Raw genomic sequence first — 5,825 nt, forward strand, 5'->3', positions numbered from 1 at the left:
TCAGTCCATTCAGAACACAGTCTGTGAAATCATGTTCAACAACAAACACCAATCACTTCCTCAACACTGGATTCACAGTGAAATGTTTATGTCCGTGTGTCTCTTCAGGCTGTTCTCTGGAGGAAAGAGGTCAAACAACACGTATCACAGCGTATAAAGGAGAGTCAGTCCTGCTGCCCTGTTACTGCACTGAACTACGAGCCAAACCTGAGAGAATCACCTGGAGGAAAGACAACAGAAAAGTGTGGGAAGTGATATCCACTGAGAGTGGTCAGTACAGAGACAGAGTCCAGCTGTTTAACTCTCACTCTCCAGGAAATCTCTCTCTGCTCATATCACACCTGACTGAAGAGGATAGAGGAAGGTACAGATGTGATGCTGGAGGAAGTGGACACAGAGACATCAGTCTCACTGTTGAAGGTAAAACACAGTGTGAATGTGTTGTGATGCAGGTAGAGGACCATCTTCATAAGGTAGTGCTGGTCTTTACCAGTGACCAGTCCTGAGGTCATCAGTGTGTGATGAATTATTGAGTGTGGATCAGTTGTAGAATTAATGTAGTAGTGTAAAATGTTTGGGATTCTGGAAGTTTCCAGTGTAGTTCCAGCACAGTGCTCATCTCTACAACATTCATCATGGACTCTTCTCTCCTCGCAGGGATCCCACCTCCAACACCGAGTTCAACACTTGATCAAATCATTCCCACATCTGCAGCTGAACCTTCCTCCACAGTTTCCTCCCAAAAAGGTAAAAGCTAATTCCAGGCCCAGATTTCACATTTCTGTAATTACCGTTTCACAGTGGGATTGTGGAAGTCTCCTCGTCTCTTTTCTTGGGTCTGTCTCTGACCTGTTGTTGTTTTGTTAGTGTTGTGTTCTTCTTAGTGCTTTAGTTATGTTTCTACAGTGATTTTGGAGGTGTAATGTCTTAGAGAATCCTTGAAAACACCCAGTGCACTGCCCCATTTATGGTGTTAGAGAGAGAGAGAGAGAGAGAGAGAGAGAGAGAGAGAGAGAGAGAGAGAGAGAGAGAGAGAGAGAGAGAGAGAGACAGAGAGAGAGAGAGAGAGAGAGAACACAGTTCCTCTCTGACGTTGTGGAAGAGTCCAGTAAAGCGCTCAGGCTTTAGTTTAGTGCTGATATTGTGGGGAATGTTGTGGAGTTGAGGACACTGGTGTGTGTTGGTGTTCAGTTGTGTAGTTTGTGAGGAGGTGGATCTTCAGGAGTGTTGTTGTTGCTGTGTGTAGTGACGGTGTTGTAGATCTCAGACACAATGCAGCTGTGTTTTTATCTTCTGCTTGTCCTCCATGTGGCTGAAGGTAAGTTCATCTCTTCTCCTACTGTCCACTGTCCACCACAGTCCAGTTAGAGCTTCAGATTCTGCTGAAGAGACACTAGAATCTCTGTGTGTGTGTGTGTGTGTGTGTGTGTGTGTGTGTGTGTGTGTGTGTGTGTGAACATGACATGAACACAATCTAAGTATCTGAGTGGAATACTAATGGGGGGTAAAAGGAATAACAGAGAAGTGTTTGTGATCCAGAAATAATGATTTAACATCAGTCCCTGACCTCACTAATGTTCTTGTGTGTTGTTCAGCTTTAGACCAGATTTCCACTGTCCATGGTTCTGAAACTGAGCTGGAGAATGGAGCTTCAGGACCTTGGACAGAGCATGTACCGGGCTCAGGAATGTCACTTCATTGTAGATTAGATACGTATGGGTTGTAGTCCCCACAGTCTGTGTGTGAGAGAGAAATAGAGCACAGACACTGAGTAAAAGACCACATTACCCATAATCCCCATGTGGTCTCAGCCTTAGAAGAAGTGTGAAAAGCAGACGTCAGCACTGAAAGAGAAGAGAGCTCTCTCTGACCGTCAGCAGACAGACAGAAATAACACACACACAGTTTCAGTGACCAGCCATGCTGAAATGAGACCAGCAATGCAGAAGTGAGGAGGGGGAGGTGCCCAAACTTCTGCATGTGACTCTCTGACCAATTCAAATGCTTGTGTTTTAAAATACACTGAGTGTCCAAAGGTTTACAGACACCTGCTCATCCAACAACTCAAGGGTGTTGATCATGATCCTGTTCCCCCTCTACTCTGGGGAGGCTTCTGAACATTGCTGTGAGGATTTGATGGAAGCTACAAGTGCATTAGTGAGGTCAGGTGCTGATGGTGGATGATTAGTTCCAGTCTAACTCATGCTGAAGGGATTGGATGGAGCTGCATCACTCCAGAAAACACAGTCCCACTGCTCCACAGCCCATTGTTGGGGGTCTTTATACCCCTCTAGCCCACACTTGACATTGAGCACGGTGACCTTAAGCTGTGCAGCTGGTCCAGAGCGTCCAGTTTCATTGTCTGTGTCCACAGTGGGGTGTTATAGTGGAGCTCAGTGGAAATAACAGTTGTGAGGCCTTCATCAGACAAAGGCAGATAAAACAGTGGCCGTCCGCTCTGATAATGAACAACAAGCTGCAACCAACCAAGCTCCACCCCCCACCACTGTGGTTAAGACTCTACCACAGAAGAGGAAGCACAGGACCTGAAAGGAAACATGTCTGTGTGCTGCAACCTAGAAAAGTGCAAGTAAAAGTGCTGGCAAAGTATGCAGAGCCACAGCTGGACTACAGTCTGTGATTGTAGAACTACAAAGTGCTCCTGTGTGGTCAGTGGAGCTGATAAAGTGGACAGTGAGTGTAGAAACAAGGAGGTGGTTTTAATGTTATGGCTGATCTGTGTTTACCCCCCATCCCCCACCAGTGCGCTGAAGAGAGTCCAATAAGAGGAAGTCAATGAGGAAACACGGTGCTGCAGAGGCTCAACAGGAAGTAAGTGTGTGTGTGTGTGTGTGTGTGTGTGTGTGTGTGTGTGACAGAGTGTTAAAGCAGGTCACATGACCACTGTGGGCTACTCAAGGCCTAGACTGAGACTCCCATCAGCCTCCATCAGTGCACAGCGTCTAAGAGAATGATTTAAATTGTAAATTAATTCTATATTTAACCATTGTGTGTTAATGATATTTGACGCTGTATTCACTCGAGAGTCTTATTTATTTATTAAACCACATTATACACCCATCATGACACAAACAGAATCTATAACACACTGAATCACTGTCCGTCAGAATCAGAAAGATATATTATATTATAGAAAAGTTCAAATGGAAAAGATCAACAGGAAATTTAAACAAATAATAAAGTAAATGCAGCAGAGAGTCGAGAGGAAACTTCAAATTTACTGTAGAATGAACACAACGCAAACTGTAGACAATATTAATACTTCATAATCAATAAAAATATACAATAATTGTGTGTGTGTGTGTGTGTGTGTGTTTGTGTGTGTTAACTGTATCTGATACAGGAGTATTCTGTAGTATCTCCAGTGTCCAGCAGTGTGTGTGCTGATGTTGATGGTTTGTTGTGGACCACAGTGGAGTACGTCACATCGTCCTGCAGCAACAACACATTCAGAAACACTACGTTACGCCTCTGTGATGTTATTAAATATTAACGTTACTATATTAATAGACATTAATTAGCAGTGTAATTAGCCTTTGTCCTGATTCTATTTATTGGTGTATTTTACAGCAGTCATTGTTCTTCTGAAGATACAGTAATGTAAACAGAGACACATTATAAACCATAAGTGGAGACTCACACACTGAGCTGTGTAAAAGCAGCCTGCTGTGGGGAATAAAGAGTGTGATACACACGTTTACCAACCTACAGCCACAGGTCAGTGTCACATGTGTTTACCACTAAAGTGTGACAATCACACGCTGCTATTAACCCAACCTGTGTGATGTGGGGCTGGGTCAGGGTTAAGGTTAAGATCTGGGTTAAGTTTAGACTCTCAGTGAAGTTTAGGTTTAGAGTGATACCTGATGTTAAAGCTAGAGTTAGGGTTTAATTTAACTGTGGGGTTCCATTAAGATCAGGGTCACACTGCTGTGTGCATTTCACAATGTCCCTTTAATGTAAGTGTAAAATAATGTAATGTAAACACTCACCTGCTCCTGCTCCTCCTGGTGTGTGTCCTGTTTGTTTACAGTAGCGTACAGCACGAGAGCATCATCCTGTTGAAACACAAATTCAGCCAATCACACGCTTTCTGAACACAATAAAACCTTCACATGGAGCTTTTCCCTCCACATCTGAAAAGCAGCTGTAAACCCTGGATGGAAACCACAGAGTCTCAACAAAAGCCTGAGAACTGCCGAGAGAGAAACAGCGGAAGTGGAAAACTAAAGGAAAACACAGGGAATGCTCCCGGATTCAGGAGTTTGGAAAAAGCAGTGAGGTCAGTCTCTGTGCTGCAGTGGCGTAGTGCAGGTCTTACCTGAGTCTCCTGACCTCCTCTACTTCCTGTCTGACTCTCCGTCCGTCCTCGTCTCTGAGCTGTAGAATTAAAGCAGAGACTCACACACAGCAACTGGACTGAGCTCCCAACACTGTGTGTGTGTGTGTGTGTGTGTGTGTACCTCTGTATCTCCAGTAGAAGACTCCTCCGAGGATCATCAACAGCAGTGAAGCCCCCACAGCAGCGCAGATGTAGATCACTGTGTTTGATGGAGGTGATTCTGGAACAAAGAGAGTAGTGTGTGATGAAGTTGTAGGTTTTGTTGGAAGTTCTTCAAGTATAGAACAGTCTCTAATGTGTTATACTTGTGACTGTACTATGTAAGTGTGACAGACACAGTAGCTCATAAGTGTTTGTAAAACCACCAGAAAACGGTGATGCTCTGAAGTAGCTGCACATGAGCCTAAGAGCAACACGCCCAGTGCCAAACATCAGTTAGAGAAGTGTTCAGACCCTCAGCGTTGGTGTGTGGAGTGGAGCAATGGGACTGAACACTCTGGAGTGAGGGCTCTCCATTCAGTGTGGTGTGGATTAGCTGAAGTAATAGTCAGGTGTCTGTACCTATCAGCACTCACGCTCTTGTGGCTGAATGTCACTGAACCTTCACAGAAATGATACTAAAAAATAATAAAAATATATAAAGACCCATCATTTACAGCTGGATGATTAGCTACAGACCAATTAACATCCAACAAAAACTACAAATCAGATTAAAGTGATAAAAGACATTACAAACCAAGCACAGAGCTCAGAACCACAACAAACAGGAAACACACACACAATAATTCTTCAGACTTTACACCTCCAGAGGAAACTATAACAAACACAGGACTAAAGATTTAACACCGATAACAAACAGATAAAAGATAAGAGTGTCAGGCTCGTGGGGTGGACTGACTGAGGCGGACACACTTGCTAAAACACAGTGACTTTATTGAAACACAGACAGACTCGAATGATTAGACAGACTATCAAGACAAAAGGATACAGAGACTTGAACAGAGAACTGAACAAGGAGAACTAAACAGACACCAAGAAAGCTAGACTGAATTAAAATACAAACTGACCTGACACAAGGGAAGCAATAGGAACAAAACAAGGGAACGAGCGATAGACAAGACAGACAGACTGGAGAGTACAAACTAAAGTGGAAACTCAGAGACAAACATGACTAAGGAAATGAACAGAGGAAACAACATGACCTGGAAGTGAAACAAATGACCGACAAACAGGAACTAGACAAGGGAACTTAAATACATGACACAAACAAGACACACCTGGACAGATAACAAGGAGGACGGACAAGGAGGCGGAACAAAGGCGGGGACTAGGGAAACAACAAACAGAGTCATGTGCTGAGAGCGAGCACATGGCCGAAAAACAGACATGATGAGACGAGGACGTGACACAGAGGAGACACACGTGGACAGTGATGAGGACAGAGACGACGCTGGAGACTTCC

The 5,825-nt window shown here is 44.0% G+C and overlaps 1 long non-coding RNA gene across 1 annotated transcript; it reads right to left on the reverse strand.

Moving 5' to 3' along the window:
• Positions 1 to 4,341: 4,341 nt before the first annotated feature.
• Positions 4,342 to 5,572, reverse strand: LOC136702651 (uncharacterized). Its single transcript, XR_010803943.1, has 3 exons — positions 5,431 to 5,572; positions 4,485 to 4,583; positions 4,342 to 4,401 (listed from the first exon to the last, which is right to left on the reverse strand). It is a non-coding gene; the product is annotated as an uncharacterized lncRNA (long non-coding RNA).
• Between the last annotated feature and the right edge of the window lie 253 nt (positions 5,573 to 5,825).

This window comes from Hoplias malabaricus, chromosome 7 (assembly GCF_029633855.1).
Source record: "Hoplias malabaricus isolate fHopMal1 chromosome 7, fHopMal1.hap1, whole genome shotgun sequence".
Lineage (NCBI taxonomy): Eukaryota > Metazoa > Chordata > Actinopteri > Characiformes > Erythrinidae > Hoplias > Hoplias malabaricus.